This window comes from Ranitomeya variabilis, chromosome 3 (genome assembly GCF_051348905.1).
Source record: "Ranitomeya variabilis isolate aRanVar5 chromosome 3, aRanVar5.hap1, whole genome shotgun sequence".
In the NCBI taxonomy this organism is placed as follows: Eukaryota; Metazoa; Chordata; class Amphibia; order Anura; family Dendrobatidae; genus Ranitomeya; species Ranitomeya variabilis.
In genome coordinates, this window is record NC_135234.1 from 316,695,068 (window position 1) to 316,712,190 (window position 17,123).

Sequence of the window (17,123 nt, forward strand, 5' to 3'; positions counted from 1 at the left end):
AGTCAGTGTCAGGAAGCAGACGCTGGGGGACGCGCTGGTGAGTATGTGCTGTTTGTTTTTTTAACTTTTACGCTGGTAACCAGGGTAAACATCGGGTTACTAAGCGCGGCCCTGCGCTTAGCAACCCGATGCTTACCCTGGTTACCCGGGGACCTCGGCATCGTTGGTCGCTGGAGAGCGGTCTGTGTGACAGCTCTCCAGCGACCAAACAGCGACGCTGCAGCGATCGGCATCGCTGTCGCTATCGCTGCAGCGTCGCTTAATGTGACGGTACCTTTAAGGTTAACAGAATCAGGTATGTGGTATAAATTCTAACAAACCATCACTTTGAGAAAAACAAAAACATTATACTTCATAATTTGACCAACTTCATAAATCAGAAATGCCTTCAAGTTCAATCACCTCCAGGAAAAACATAGAAATAGTTGACTGTCACTGGACACCTGGAGCTCCTGGGAACTTCGTCAGGGCTTACAAAGTTAATAGCATTTTATATTTGTTCTATGTATACTCTGGAAAGAGGTGTGCCTGTCTGGTGGGTGGAGTGTTCTGCAGTGACTCAGTGCTATGCATGCTGCATACACACATACCTACACTCCACATAAATTGCCTGTACACCTGGACAGGATCTGTGCTGTCACACACAGGTAAGTCCAAATAAAGGAAAATAATAAGAAAAATAGGAGAGGCCATGAGATTTCTGATGGAATGAGAGTTTAGTATTAGACATTTAAGTCAAGTTTGCCACTGTGTGAGATATTTACAAAAGAATTCCATATGTGGTTGTGATCTTATTTTCCTCTTTTCCATCTTTTAACTCTTGTTAGTGACACAAGTCTTTGTCAAGTGAGCTTAAAAGTGACATACGGAAAAGGACATTCTAAAAGACTCACCTGTGTACGTAGCTAAGACAAACTGAGGCAACTGCTCGTATGTGTGCGTAGTATTGACAGATTTAAGGATCCCTTTTCTGCTTGTGTGACTTGCTGATATATGGAAGGAGTTCAGTAAAGGTGGTCATAAAACACAAACAAGCGCAAGGGGGTCAGTTTCATGTGCATGGTGTAGAGCAAACATATTTGCAATGCCTGTTCTATTTCATCTTTGGTGAGTGCACCATTCTTCTTGGCGGTCACTAACACACCAGACACGTTTTGTGTACAGTTACGTCCTTTGTTCAATATTTAAACTAGAAGAACAATAATTAAAGATTGCAGAAATAAAGTTGACCAAACACTAAAGATGAAACCAATGTAATAAAAATGATAATATATGTTTGGCAGTTATCCACACAGCAGCCAAGCACAGATAGAATAGCTTTCAATATATCTTCACAGTCTTGTAATGGAGTAATATATGTTTCATTTTGCGGGTCTTGCTGCTTCAATTTTTGCAATGCATAATTTGCTGAGGATTCTCCACTGCAGAAGATGCAACCTGTGGGAACATACCCTTAAAGGAGGTGTCGGGCTTAAAAAAACAAACAAAAATAATTAATCATGGGTTGTTATAAAAAGAAATTGCATACTCCCCTCCTCACACCTTTGTGGATCCAACACAAGCTGCCCATTGGTTAGTGCTGGCTCTGGAAGCACTGTTGCAAGACTATTGTATCTTTCAGGGAACTGGATGTTTCTTTGATGACGCCAGTTGTTACCACAGTTATAAACAAATAGGGTTTATTAATGTTAAAGTGGATGTCCACACTGTTTTCCTAAAAACAGACCCAATGTATTCTAAACTTAAAAAATAAATTATATACTCACCTATCGATCCACGACTGCTATCCTGAATTCCTACTTGGGTACCCCGCTGGTCTCTTTTCTCCTTCCCCTAGCTGTGGTATATGTAACCATTACAGCCAAAAGGCCACACTACTGTTTAGAATATGTATAATGAGCGCTGTGGAAAGTCTGATCCCTAACACCCTTGCCTTTTTCTGCCATAGTATGGACACATCCCCATCGTCACTAGCATAAATGTAACCCTTTGATTTCCTAAAAACTGTCCTAGCATGGTCTAACCAGTAGTAGCTACTTTGGTAACCAATACAGGGGTTCTTGATTCACTGGTAGGAGGAGACTAGTCAGCAATACAGAAGAGAATCAAAGTTTCGTAGAGGAGTATATATATTTTTTGTTTGGACCAGGCTGAGCCTGTTATTATAAAACAGGGGATTAAACCACTTTAACATTAATGAGTCCTGGGAGTTTTTCACTGATGTAATCAAATTACCCCTGGATCCCTTCGAGTGATGTTAGAAATAATATAATAAAGGAAATTTGCAGTTATATGTGTTAGGTTTCGAGTTCCCGCCTCTGCACAGGGGTAATCTCAAACCATCTCCGCTGCGGTCTCCCATTGTTCTCCAGCCACAGTGGAGTCTACATAGCGGAGATATCAGTCCCAGCGCCTAGCTCAGGCTGATACTGGATGACTGGTTACTGCTGCCTTCCCAGCCTCTGCCATTGTAGCCTGTACTGATCAGCGGCGAGAAGACGTCTCTGGGACTAAGTCCTGCTTTTCCCCTTCTGAGCATGCCCAAAGGAAGTCCTCTCAGTGGAGGTCTGGGGTCACATGCTCAGGTACTGCAGTAGCTCCTATTGGTCCTCTAGGAAGGTCCTGAAGTTGCTTCGTTACTGTAGCAGTTCTCATTGGTCCTCTATGAAGGTCCTGAACTTGCTGCAGCTATAAAAGGTTTGCATGGCCGCACGGCCATGTGCTAGTATACTCTTGAAATCGTGTGTATGTTGATGAGTGAAAGTTGTTAATTAATCATCCCCTCCCTTGTGTATGACTGCTCGCGTAAGGTGGATGTCTGATATCTAGCACCCGGCTGAACTATCAGCAATTAACACACGAAACAGCGTCTAATCGCTGTTAATGCCAGTGCGGCGCCGTGCGCTATTAGAGCGCTTTCCTATCCCAAGTCTGGGTAGTTAGTGGCATCCGCCAGTGCGGCACTGCATGCACTCTTGTGCATTTAAGTTATTTTTGCAGTTGCTCTGACACCCCAGTTGCGGTGTCGAGTGCAAGAGGTCTAGATGAACTCTAATCCTGTGTCTTGGGATTGAGTTTTGAGACTCCTTGCTTGCGCTCTTGGTGCAGTACCGCGGCCCTGTGATGCAACAGGGTTCGCTTCCTTCACACAGGGTGAAGTTAACCCGTGTGTGTATCCACATTGTACTGCCATATAGTCCGTCATTACTTAGCAGCAGGTTCCATCTCTGCACGGTGGACCCCGGGCTGCGAATGCACCTTACCCTATCTTTCTAATTATTTGGTGCACTCCGCTAGCCCTAACATTATACTAGCGCCAGGGTCTGGCTAGTGATGACAGACAAACAGCAATCCTTGTGGTACTTCCAGCAGCTGGAGGGTAAGTTGGCGGCTCTCGAGCGCACAAACCTCAGCTGTGGATGTAACTGCAGTTGCTGTTCAGGCTGCTAGCGTGGCTGCAGCAATCTTGTCCACTGCCACCCCTGTTCCGACTCTATCTCACCTCCCGCTGCCAGAAAAATTTTCTGGTGATAGTAAATCTTGTAGGGGTTTTGTGAGCCAGTGCTCTATACATCTCAAGCTTCTGGCCACATGTTTCCTCACAGAGCGGGCTAAGGTGGGATTTATTGTGTCTCTCCTGTCGGACAGGGCGTTTGAGTTGGCTACGCCGCTGTGGGAGCATGGTGATCATGTGGTGCAGAGTGCTCCGTTGTTCCTGAGCACTCTGAAACAGGTCTTTTTAGGACCTCGTGTCACCCATGATACGGCGCTCCAACTGTTGGCATTGACTCAGGGCTCGTCCTTGGTCAGCCATTTTGCCGTCCACTTTCGCACCCTAGCATCTGAGCTGGAGTGGTCAGATAAAGCCCTTATTCCGATATTTTGGAGGGGGCTGGCTGACCACGTGAAGGACGCTCTGGCCACTAGGGAGATTCCCGCCACACTGGAAGAGTTAATAGCTGTGTCCACTCGTATTGACCTCCGTTTTCACGAGTGGAGGTTAGAGCGAGCCCAGTGTAGGCAGAGGTTTCGGCTGGCTCCCACCTTCGCCAAACCTTTGGAATCTCCAGTCCAGGCCCGTGAGTCACATGAGGCTATGGTAGTGTCACAAGCAGGATCTAAGTCCCGGACCGCTCGTGCACTCCATGTTTGTCATATTTGCCAGCAGTCAGGACATCTTGCCACCAGATGTCCCCAGCGGTCGAGGAAACGTCAGCGTCTAGTGGTAGTAGGTGGAGGTACACTAGACACGGTGTCTTTTGCCTCCAAATTGTCCTTTAAGGGGACAATTACTATAGCCTCATTTACCCACTCGGTAGATCTCTGCGTGGATTCTGGGGCGGAGGGCAATTTTATGTCTTCTGCCTTCACCCAACGTCACGCAATTCCCCTGGTAATGTTAGCTCAGCCAGTAACCGTACGAGTGGTAAATGGGTCGAAACTGCCCTCACAGATAACACACCAGACCATCCCTTTTTCTCTGTCCATGTCGCCATCTCATCAGGAAATCATATCTCTGCTCATCACTCCTGAGGGAATTGATGAGGTCCTGTTAGGGATACCTTGGCTACGGTACCACTCTCCTCATATTGAGTGGTCCACAGGCAGAATTTTTGGTTGGGGTGAATCTTGTGGGGGTAGATGTCAGAGGGAATGTGTTCAGGTTGCAACTACTGAGGTACCCGCAGATCTGTCCTCTCTCCCCAAGCAATATTGGCCCTATGCGGGCATGTTCTCCAAAAGAGCTGCGGAGACCCTTCCGCCTCACCGCCCCTATGACTGTCCTATTGACCTCTTGCCTGGTGCTGAGCCTCCCCGGGGTCGAGTCTATCCGTTATCTCTCCCGGAGATGGAGGCAATGTCACAGTACATCCAGGAAAATCTGGCAAGAGGATTCATAAGGAAGTCAGTATCACCTGCAGGGGCTGGGTTCTTCTTCGTGCAGAAGAACGGGTAACTACGTCCATGCATAGATTACAGGGGTCTTAACGCCATCACCGTTAAGAATAAGTATCCTCTGCCCCTGATATCTGAGCTCTTTGATAGGCTTCGGCGAGCAAGGGTATTTACAAAATTAGATCTGCGGGGTGCTTACAACCTGATTCGCATCCGTGAGGGGGACGAATAGAAGACGGCTTTTAACACCAGGGATGGGCACTATGAATATCTGGTGATGCCCTTTGGGCTCTGTAATGCCCCAGCCATTTTCCAAGACTTTTTGAACGACATCTTCCGGGATATGCTCTCCACCTCGGTCGTAGTCTATCTGGATGATATCCTCATCTACTCTCCAGATATTGACTCCCACCGGATAGATGTTTGCAGAGTCTTCGACCTCTTACGGGCAAATTCCCTCTACGGAAAGTTGGGGAAATGTGTGTTTGAGCAGGAGTCCTTACATTTCCTGGGCTATATTATCTCCGCCCAGGGATTGGCTATGGATCCCGCCAAACTACAGGCTGTGATGGACTGGCAGGAACCCCATTCTCTTAAAGCGGTGCAGCGCTTTATGGGGTTAATTAATTACTATCGCCAGTTCATTCCACACTTCTCAACTTTGGTAGCTACCTTGGTTGCCCTCACCAAGAAGGGAGCAAATCCCAAATTGTGGTCTGAGGAGGTCTCCAAGGCCTTTCACTCCATTAAGTCACACTTTGCTAGCGCTCCCATCCTACATTGCCCCGATGTAAATAAGCCATTTATAATGGAGGTGGATGCCTCATCCGTTGGTGATGGGGCAGTCCTTTTCCAAAAGAATGCTCAAGGTCGGATGCATCCTTGCTTCTTCTTTTCTAAGACCTTCCACCAGCGGAGAGGAATCATTCCATCAGGGACAGGGAATTGCTAGCCATGAAGTTGGCCTTCTCAGAGTGGAGACATCTCTTGGAGGTGGCTCGTTTTCCCTTCCAAGTGTTCACATACCACAAGAATTTGGTGTACTTGCAGACAGCCCACCGGTTAAATTCTCGTCAGGTCAGATGATCCTTGTTCTTCTCCCGGTTTCATTTCACCCTCCATTTTCTTTCCGGGCAGAAGAACACTTGTGCCGATGCTCTCGCTCCGTTGTATCATCTGTGGAGGAGGAAGAGGAGCCTCGGCTTATTGTCCCCACCGAGAGCCTAACTGTGGCCCCGGTTTCGCTAGAGTCTGTGCCTCCCAGGCAAGACTTTTGTACTATCCAACCTGCGTCCGGAGGTCCTCTCTTGGGCTCACTCGTCCAGGGTGGGTGGACATTTTGGGTCCAAAAGGACATCTGAGCTACTGGCGAGGACATACTGGTGGCCACATATGGCTCGTGACGTCGCAGACTATGTTCGGGCGTGTGTCTCTTGTGCCAAGAATAAGTCTCCTTGGCAATGGCCAGCTGGGTTGCTTTACCCCCTGCCGGTGGCGGACAGGCCCTGGGAGATGGTCAGGATGGATTTTGTGGTGGGCTTACCCAAGTCTCGTAGCTGCACCATTATCTGGGTGATCACCGACCATTTTTCCAAAATAGTGCACTTAGTGCCTCTTCCACGGCTACCTTCTGCACGGGCTCTGGCAGTGTTGTTCATCAAGCATATTTTTCGCCTACACGGTATGCCGGACAAAATTGTCAGTGACCGGGGTCCCCAGTTTGCATCTCAATTTTGTAGAGAGCTTTGTCGTTTACTCAGTATTGAGTTGAATCTCTCCTCGGCATATCATCCCGAGACAAATGGGTTGGTAGAGAGGGCCAACCAGATCCTGGTCACATATTTATGACATTTTGTTTGTGCCAGGCAGGATGACTGGGCATTCTTGCTACCGTGGGTGGTGTTACGGAGACACGGGGTCAGTGGGTGCTCTTGTCCGCTGGCCCGGCTGTCTTTAGCAAGACTGCATGGACCACAGCTTATACCACTGAACGCCCGCTCTATCTCCCAGTGGGCAATACACTACACAGACAACACAGGGTTAAGGTAAAACAGTGTGGCAATACTTTATTGAACCACAACACACAATAGCAAACAGAACATTCTCACCATGGCTGGAATTGTTTGGTTACATGGGCGCATATAAAATATCACTGCGTCTCCACGTATTTCTAGTATGACATGATGTCAGAGCTCCCAGGGTCGCTACTCCATCTGTGGATGAACGCACAGAGAAGGGGTAACGACAAGCATAGGGAGATGACCAAGAACTGTCCATAGAGTCCATACAGGGTCCAAAGCCAGTTGACACGAGAGTCACCACCTGGCTTATCTGACCATCTCCATGGAACCAGGCGACCAGCGGGTCACAACCCTGGCTTTCTCCAAACAGATCCATGGTTCAGAGATGGTCACTGGATCAGATCTGTGTCCTTCCAACTGGAGCCGAAAACCCCTAGGTTGTATCCTATAGAATCCTAGATCAGTGTCCCTCGTGATGGTGCTATGATGAATTGGCTGCAGTCCTTTCTCTTGTCTGTTGGGTGGTTTGCAGAATATCTGGCTCATAGCTCTGTATTACTTCAGACTCCCGGATGTGATCTCTGACTCTTTCTAAGTCCAAGGCATGTAAGCCACTCCCAGAATCACCCAGGGTCTCCCAGTCCAACATCAAGATAAGGCAAACAATGGTGATGGGATTAAGTAGCACTATTAGCATTTAAGCACACATCAATAAACAAAGCCCAACACACTCAATGTACAGTCACCACCACCAGTGGCGTAACTACAAAGTTATGGGCCCCGGTGCGAACTTCCAAATGGGGCCCCCCCCCTACCCCCCATACCCCCCCACCTTCCCCCGCCTCCGCAACCCCCCACCTTCCCCCGCCCCGCTTCCCCTAGATACGCCTCGGACTGTTGCAGGAATCTCCTGCACTGCAACATGGTGTTGGGTGCCAGCACAGCCCGCACAGTGGTATATAGAGCACAGCCCGCACAGTGGTATATCCAGCACAGCCCGCACAGTGTTATATACAGCAGAGCCCGCACAGTGGTATATAGAGCACAGCCCGCACAGTGGTATATCCAGCACAGACCGCACAGTGGTATATCCAGCACAGACCGCACAGTGGTATATCCAGCACAGCCCTCACAGTGGTATATCCAGCACAGCCCGCACAGGGGTATATACAGCACAGCCCGCACAGGGGTATATACAGCACAGCCCGCACAGGGGTATATACAGCACAGCCCGCACAGGGGTATATACAGCACAGCCCGCACAGGGGTATATACAGCACAGCCCGCACAGTGGTATATCCAGCACAGCCCGCACAGTGGTATATACAGCAGAGCCCGCACAGTGGTATATACAGCAGAGCCCGCACAGTGTTATATACAGCAGAGCCCGCACAGGGGTATATACAGCACAGCCCGCACAGTGGTATATCCAGCACAGCCCGCACAGTGGTATATACAGCAGAGCCCGCACAGTGGTATATAGAGCACAGCCCGCACAGTGGTATATACAGCACAGCCCGCACAGGGGTATATAGAGCACAGCCCGCACAGTGTTATATACAGCACAGCCCGCACAGTGGTATATACAGCACAGCCCGCACAGTGGTATATACAGCAGAGCCCGCACAGTGGTATATACAGCACAGCCCGCACAGTGTTATATACAGCAGAGCCCGCACAGTGGTATATAGAGCACAGCCCGCACAGTGGTATATACAGCAGAGCCCGCACAGTGGTATATACAGCAGAGCCCGCACAGTGGTATATACAGCAGAGCCCGCACAGGGATATATACAGCACAGCCCCCACAGGGGTATATACAGCAGAGCCCGCACAGGGATATATAGAGCACAGCCCACATCTCATCTCCCCCCCCCCGATAATGGCCCCACAGTCCGGTTAAAAAGAAAAAAGAAAAAAACTCTCCTCACCTTTCCTTTTGCCCGCGGCGGCTGCAGTCTGCCCAGGACACTGCAGGTGCGCGATGATATGACGTCATCGCGCACCCGCAGTGTACTGTCAGAGGCAGAGCGGGGAATGATGGGAGAGGAAGCGTCAGGTGACGCTCTCTCCTCCCATCATTGCATTGAACTATACCGGTGTCATAGACGCCGGTATAGTTAAATGCGGCGGCGGCGGCGGCACTGGGGGGGGTTCCGGGGGAGGAACAGTGCAGCGGCCCACTACTGGCATCGGCTCTTCTGGCATTTGCCAGAAGTGCCCGATGGCCAGCCTGGCCCTGCTCAGACCTGCCGGCCCGGGGCCCCTGACCTGCGGGGCCCGGTCGCAATGGCGACCGCTGCGACCGCGGTAGTTACGCCCCTGACCACCACAGACTTACACTGTATGTTAAATGGTATCAGTCTGCAAGTCTGTCCTCTTGAACCACCAGACATAAACACTTAAATGCACAAGCCAATATACAGATGAAAATTCAGTTCTTATTGGTTTGCAAAAACGTAGCTGTCTGGGTAATTAAGATACAATCTGGTTTCTTCACAGGCGGAGTTTGCGCTTAACAACGCCGTAGCCGACTCCACCAGTCAGACTCCATTGCTCCTAAATTACGACCAGCATCCGTGTGTGCCTGTGCCCATGCCCGTGTCTTCCGCCGACTCCAGGGTGGCAGACTGAGCTGTGGAGGCACAGAACATTTGGGACTGCACTCAGGATGCCATTTGGGCCTCCAAGGAGAGAATGAGGACCTCCGCCGATGCACATCGGCGCCCCGCTCCGACCTTTGCTCCTGGCGACTTGGTGTGGCTCTCCGCCCGTAACATCAGGCTGCGAGTTGAGTCCACTAAGTTTGCACCTCGCTACTTGGGTCCCTTCAAGGTCCTCGAACAGGTTAACCCTGTGGTCTACCGTCTGGCCCTTCCTCCACGCCTAGGTATCACCGACACCTTTCATGTGTCCCTCTTGAAGCCCGTATACATGTCCCGGTTTTCTGAGTCATTTGCCGGGACATTGGGTTAGTCTACGGACGATTACGAGGTGAACGCTATTTTGGGGTGCAAGGTGGTACGTGGCAAAAAAATTCTATTTGGGGGATTGGAAGGGTTATGGCCCAGAGGACAGGTCCTGGGAGCCTGCTGAGCACATTCGAGCTACACAGCTCATTGCTGCCTTCGAGCGTAGCAAGGTCATATTAGGTGTCGAGTTCCTGCCTCTACACAGGGGGAATCTCAAACCATCTCCGCTGCGGTCTCCCATTCTTCTCCAGCCACAGTGGAGTCTGCTCAGCGGAGACGTCAGTCTCAGCATCTAGCTCAGGCTGACACTGGACGACTGTTTATTGCTGCCTTTCAGGCTCTGCCATTGTAGCCTGTGCTGATCAGTGGTACGCAGACGTCTCTGGGACTAAGTCCTGCTTTTCCCCTTCTGAACATGCCCAAAGGAAGACCTCTCAGTGGAGGTCTGGGTCACATGCTCAGGTACTGCAGTAGCTCCTATTGGTCTAGGAAGGTCCTGAAGTTGCTTAGTTACTGTAGCAGTTTTCATTGGTCCTCTAGGAAGGTCCTGAACTTGCTGCAGCTATAAAAGGTTCGCATGGCCGCACGGCCATGCGCTAGTATACTCTTGAAATTGTGTGTGTGTTGATGAGTGAAAGTCGTTCATTAATCATCCCCTCCCTTGTGTATGACTGCTCGTGTAAGGCGGATGTCTGCTATCTAGCGCCCGGCTGAGCCATCAGCAATAAACACACGAAACAGCGTCTAATTGCTGTGACCGCTAGTGCGGTGCCGTGAGCTATTAGAGCACTTTCTTATCCCAAGTCTGGGTGGTTAGTGGCATCCGCCAGTGCGGCACTGCATGCACTCTTGTGCATTTAAGTTATTTTTGCAGTTGTAATCACCGCTAGACTCTAATGTGTGAATATAAAACTTCAATTTTATTAATAATATTTAAAACAAATATACACAAAAATATGTAAATAAACACCAACACCAGTGCACTAAAATATGAAAGCACCCAGGCGAGGTGGCTGTCCCTATATATGGCCTAAATCGCACTGCCTGCCAGCGGAGGTTGGCACCCTATAACCTGCGCTTTGGCGCCCCCGCTCGTCGATGGCTCTCCCTGTCTGCCCTATTGTGCCCAACAGTGGCAGGGGAGTGAAAAAGATGCCTAAAGGGTGAAAAGATAGTTATGGAGATATAGAGTCGTGCTGTTTGTCTTTCAATTGTAGGCTCATTAGAAAAACTAGATGAAACTTAATAAAGTCATGCTATTTGTCTTTCACTTGTAGGCTCATTAATAAAGCTAGATGAAACTTATCTATTAGCTACACTAGAAATAGGTTATTCTATAGATGTCTTCTGTACATGGGTATTATATGCTATTAGTAGAATCAGGATAAGTTAACTCTTCTACTATATTCTGCTCTTTTTCCCCTATCTATAGATATATAACAAGTGGTTTTTTTTGTTTTTTTTTTCCTATTAAGGACTCTGTAGCCAACAATTAGGTATCTGGATAAGAAGACATCTATAGAATAACCATATCTCCATAACTATCTTTTCACCCTTTAGGCATCTTTTTCACTCCCCTGCCACTGTTGGGCACAATAGGGCAGACAGGGAGAGCCATCGACGAGCGGGGGCGCCAAAGCGCAGGTTATAGGGTGCCAACCTCCGTTGGCAGGCAGGGCGATTTAGGCCATATATAGGGACAGGCACCTCCCCTGGGTGCTTTCATATTTTAGTGCATTGGTGTTGGTGTTTATTCACATATTTTTGTGTATATTTGTTTTAAATATTATTAATAAAATTGAAGTTTTATACTCACACATTAGAGTCTAGCGGTGATTATAATTTAAGAAAAACTCTAATTTATTATCTCTGTACTGTGAAATTTATTTTTGCAGTTGCTCTGACACCCCAGTAGCGGTGTCAAGCGCAAGAGGTCTGGATGAACTCTAATCCTGTGTCTTGGGATTGAGTTCTGAGACTCCTTGCTTGCGCTCTTGGTGCGGTACCGCGGCCCTGTGACGTAACAGGGTTCGTTTCCTTCACACAGGGTGAAGTTAACTCAAGTGTTTATCCACATTGTACCTCCATATAGTCCGTCATTACTTAGCAGCAGGTTCCATCTCTGCACTGTGGACCCCGGGCTGCGAACGCACCTTACCCTATCTTTCTAATTATTTGGTGCATTCAGCTAGCCCTAACAATATGTTTGATTCAAACTACTGATTTGTCACTCTGTGTGCACTTCTCATATTTTATCTAAAAAGTAATAAAGGTATATCAGCCATTTTAGCAGTTATGAAGCTATAATTTAGCCACAGAGTCATCCAGGCTTTACACAATTTCGTAACCTCTGCTAGCTACTCATTGTCTCCCATTGATTTGCTTCAAAACAAATACAGTACCGATTTATGGTAGCTGGAAATTGAAAAGCTAGAAAAATCAAGGAATCCTATTTGACATAAGGTTCACATATGCTCAGTGGCATATCGGCAATGGCGGCAGGCCACGAGGCCGCTATGTGGCTGGTAAGTCTGGGGGGGGCCTGGTGCCATCGCCTCTCTGTCATGGCACATTCAACTGTATCAGCAGTTAAAAGCAATGATGAAAGAGAGAGCCACTCACTCCCTCCTTCATCATTCTCCCTTGGTGTCTGAGATATGATGTCACTTTATTGTGTCCTCTGTCCTCAGCAGTGAAGACAGCGCTCGCCATGGAGGCCGGAATAGCTGGAGAAGTAGGAAAAGTGAGTATTGTATTTTTTTTTATATCAGTGAATACACTGTGGTGGCTATAATACTATATGGAGGACTATTGGAGGTGCATTATACTATATGGAGGACTATGGGGGTGCACTATAACTATGTGGAGGACTATGGGGGGGTGCATTATATTCTTTGGAGGACTGTGGGGGTGTATTATAGTATATTGAAGACTATAGGGGTGCATTATACTATATGGAGGACTATGGAGAGTGCATTATACTACACTGATGAGCTGCAATGTTTTGAACCAATGACTTTCAGACTCCATATCTCACCATCCACTACTCCTTTGAACGTGAGACTACCTTTTTTATACACTACCATCTTGGCTCATACATAATTTTGACTTGCAACTATTTAGCATATGATTAGTTATGCACATTCTTGTCATGTCACTGCATTGTTACTGTTTTGCTCTAGGTGGTGAAAAAATCTTTTCTTCCTATATACTACAAAACACAACCTGCTCTCACATTCCCTAGTAGGTCAGTGTGTTATTGGGTTTATTCCCAAGTGAAAGGTCACTGGTTCGAATCAAGGAGCAGTCATGAAGAAGATTTCCCATGAAAGGAGGAACAGCATCATCTTGCTCATCGTTCGCGGTCTCTCGGCCAAGAAAATTGCCACACTGTATAATGTGAGTGCCTTGACAGTTGGAGGAAAACAAAATGAAGTCCGTCCATCCATTCAAAAGCCAAGAGGTGGACTTCCAGGCAAAATATTGGAGTTAACAAGTCAGCTCATCACAAGGTCTATCAGTTCTGGCACTAAAAACATGACAATGATTGTGGAGGTGGCTCATAAGCTTTGTAATAGTGAAATCACAGATGTCCATGCAAGCTCCGTGCAACACACTTTACACAAGTCTGAAAGGGTGGGCAGAAGTTACGTGAAGAGCCTTGACTTCAATATCGTTATAAGAAGCGTCGGCTCAAGTCTGCAAAAAAGTATGAAAAGTGGACAGTAGAAGAAATGAGTGATTAGGAGCGAAGACATGAAAGTCAGTATACTAGGCTCTGATGAGTGCAAATGGGTCTAGAAGAAACAAGGGAAAAAGGGGCTAATGGATCGAGAATTTGAAGGAACTGTCAAGTTCGGTGTCGGAAGCCTAATGATATGAGGTTGCTTCACAGCTAGAGGCATTGGATACTTGACCAGGGTTGATGGTGGTCTCAATGCTGATCTATATGTGAGTATCCTACAAGACGATTTCGTGCACTCAAGTACTGTGGGTATGAAAAAGACGACTTAGTGTTCCAGCAGGACAAAGAACCGATGCATACTTTGAGATTGGCGAACAAATGGCTCAGTGACAATGAAGTAGAGGTGCTGGATTAGCCCCACAGTTCCCAGATCTCAATTTAATAGAACAGTTGTGGGTAGAGTTGAAGAAAAAGTGTATACATACCCAAATGAATCAAACAGTATGCACCAACTTTGGGAACATGTAGAAGAGACCTAGGATCAGATTTTGGTTGAGACATGCTTGAATCTGATCGAGAGCATGTCCAGGATTCAGGCAGTGTTGAAAGCCAAAGGTGGATATCCAAAATCCTAAAAAAGTAATAAAAATTAAAATTTTAGATTTTTAGAAGCAAAACAGTAACAATGCAGTGACATGACAAGAATCTACATAACTAATCATATACTAAATAGTTGCAAGCCAAGATTATTGTCTATAAAATTATGGTAGTCTCATGTTCAAATCAGTAGTGGGTTATGAAATATGGTGCTTAAAACTCAAAAGTTTCACTATATAGGGTACTATGGAGAGTGCATTATAGTAAATAGAGGACTATAGGGGGTGCTATATGCTATATGGAGGACTATAGAGTGCTCCACTAAATGGAGGTCTATGGAGAGTGCATTATGCTATATGGTGGACTATGAGGAGTGCATCATACTATGTGGAAGACTATGGGGAGTGCATTATACTATATTGAGGACCATGGAGTACATTATACTAAATGGAGGATTATGGTGAGTGCATTATGCTATACGTGGAGAACTATGGGGAGTGCATTATGCTATAGGGAGGAGTATGGGGATGCATTATACTATATGGAGGATAATGGGGGTGTATTATACTATATGGAGGACTATGGGGTGCATTATATTATATAGAAGGCTATGTGGAGCTATTATAACATTTGAAGATCAATGAGGGGGACATTATTCTATTAAGAAGGCTATGTGAGGACCATTGTAATATTTGGAGGGCTATGTGTGGGCCATTATAATATTTGGAGGGTGATGTTAGAGGCAACTACTATATTTGGTGGTCTACAGTGGGGAATATAAATATTTGATACACTGTCGATTTTGCAAATTTTCCCACCTACAAAGAATGGAGAGGTCTGTAATTTTTATCATACGTACACTTCAACTGTGAGAGACAGAATCTAGAAATAAGAAGCAGAAAATCACATTGCGTGATTTTTAAATAATTAAATCACAGTTTAATTATTAAAATGCTATAAGTATTTGATTGGTAGGTAATCAGCAAGAATTCTGTCTTACAGACCTGCTAGTTACTCTGCACTCATTACTTGTATTAATTCCACCTGTTTGAACTCATTGCCTGTATAAAATATGCCTGTCCACACGCTCAATCACACTTCAACCTTTCCACCATGGCTAAGACCAAAGAGCTGTCTATGGACACTGTCACGGTTCACGGGGAGGATACCTTTATCATCCCCTCCACTCACACCAATTTGTCATGAAACATGGTTGTTTGGTTGCCCCTGGTTCTTTCTGAAGGGGATTTATCTATATCCCACTTCCCAATTCCGGTTTGGAACTTGCAGCTCTCTGGCGCCCCCCTTACCCTCAATTCAGATAGGGTACTGCACCTAGGATAATTAGTCTCCAGAAAGGCTGCCTTACTTTGTATTGGCTAATGGGCACACTGCAGCGAGGGCGATGTAACTACTCCCACTCAGGTGGGGACAATAATTATCAACGCCACCAGTCGCTACAAAGCCTCCCAAATGCACAGGACAAATCTGCTGCCACCAGCTCTGATTTCTTAATTATTAACTGGTCTGGAGCCAACCCAAATTATAGCATAATTCACTTCAGAGGACGTGACAGTACATTATAGAGCAAGGAGAGACAGCTAGTAATTTCATATATTTTAGTCCAAAAAAGATAGGCAGTGTTTACCGAAGTATAAAAAGATACTATAAAGACAAGTATCGTATGTACTGTACAGTTACAAATAAAATGGGATTAAAGTTGAAAAACTTAAAATTTGTTCATATCATTTCATCTCATGGCTGACTGTGTGCTGTGGAGGAGGGGCACACATCTAGATGCATATCACACACCTGTCTCGCAGCTAGTCCCAGGACAAAGACATTGAAGACTGACTCCTCACTCACTTATCTCCCAGGCCCAAACCAAGGCACTCCCCCTGTGGTGACCTCACTCAGAGGCTGAATTCTCTCCTTTCTTAGAGTTATGAATAACCATTTCTATACATAACTCGCTGAATGAACCTCGTATAAGAATGACACAATATTCAGGATGTTCATCATGTCAGGGAGATTCTTTTAAGTATAAACATTGCGTAGTTACATGACCCACTTACGGAGATATCTGCTCCTTGCAAATCATTGGGTTTAGCTCCTAGCGATTTCAGTGAGCTATAGGTATCTCATTGGACATCCGGAATATATATTCCACAGTGAAGGTGCAACTGTACAGACAGGGCTACAAATGTTGCAGGGCCCAGACCATGGCCAGGCACTCCTCGATGATGGAATTGGCCACTTTAATCAGCAGAAGCTTCCGGCTCAGGTAAAATATGGGGTGTTCTTGGTTCCCTGAGTCAACCTGGCTGAGCACAGCACCGAGGCCAAACTCGCTGGCGTTGGTCTGCACAAGGAACGGTCGACTGCTGTCGACTGCTTTTAACATGGGAGAGTTGCAAAGGGCTGTTTTAAAAGCCTGGAAGGCCCCCTCACAGCTGTCAGTCCAGTTGAATATTTGGGGTAGCTTCTTCCTGGTGAGGTCCGCGAAGGGTTTTGCCAAGCTACTATAGTTCTGTACAAAGCGCCTGTAGTACCATGCAGTGTCCAGGAAGGACATCATCTGCTTCTTGGTCCTTGGGGTGGGCCAGGATGCGATCGCGTCCACTTTCTCAGGCTCTGGCCTTATGGAGTTTCCGCCTACCCGATGCCCCAGGTAGTGGTCCTCTCTCATGCCCATCTGTCAGTTTCCTGGTTTGATGGTCAGACTGGCTTGGTGAATTCACCTGAGCACCTCCTGAAGATGCTGCAGGTGTTCACACAGGAGGAACTGAAGATGGCAATGTCATCCAAGTACACCACCGCATACTTCTCCAGTCCCTGAAGCATGTGGTTGACCATCCGCTGGAAAGTGGCAGGGGCAATCTTTATGCTGAAAGGCATGACTGTGGACTCCTACAGTCCAAAGGCTGTGATAAAGGCGGACTTCTCCTGCTC

The 17,123-nt window shown here is 47.0% G+C and overlaps 1 protein-coding gene across 3 annotated transcripts in view; it reads left to right on the plus strand.

Moving 5' to 3' along the window:
- Positions 1–281: 281 nt before the first annotated feature.
- The window catches only part of SYTL1 (synaptotagmin like 1), a 303,576-nt gene continuing 286,734 nt past the window's right edge, over positions 282–17,123 (plus strand). The window contains exon 1 of one of the 3 annotated variants that reach the window (XM_077295678.1): positions 282–295. The gene's annotated coding sequence lies outside the window, so the exon portion shown is untranslated. Of the gene's footprint in view, positions 296–547; positions 648–12,612; positions 12,633–17,123 lie in introns of those variants that run through there. The other 2 variants (XM_077295677.1, XM_077295679.1) reach the window with 2 other exon arrangements.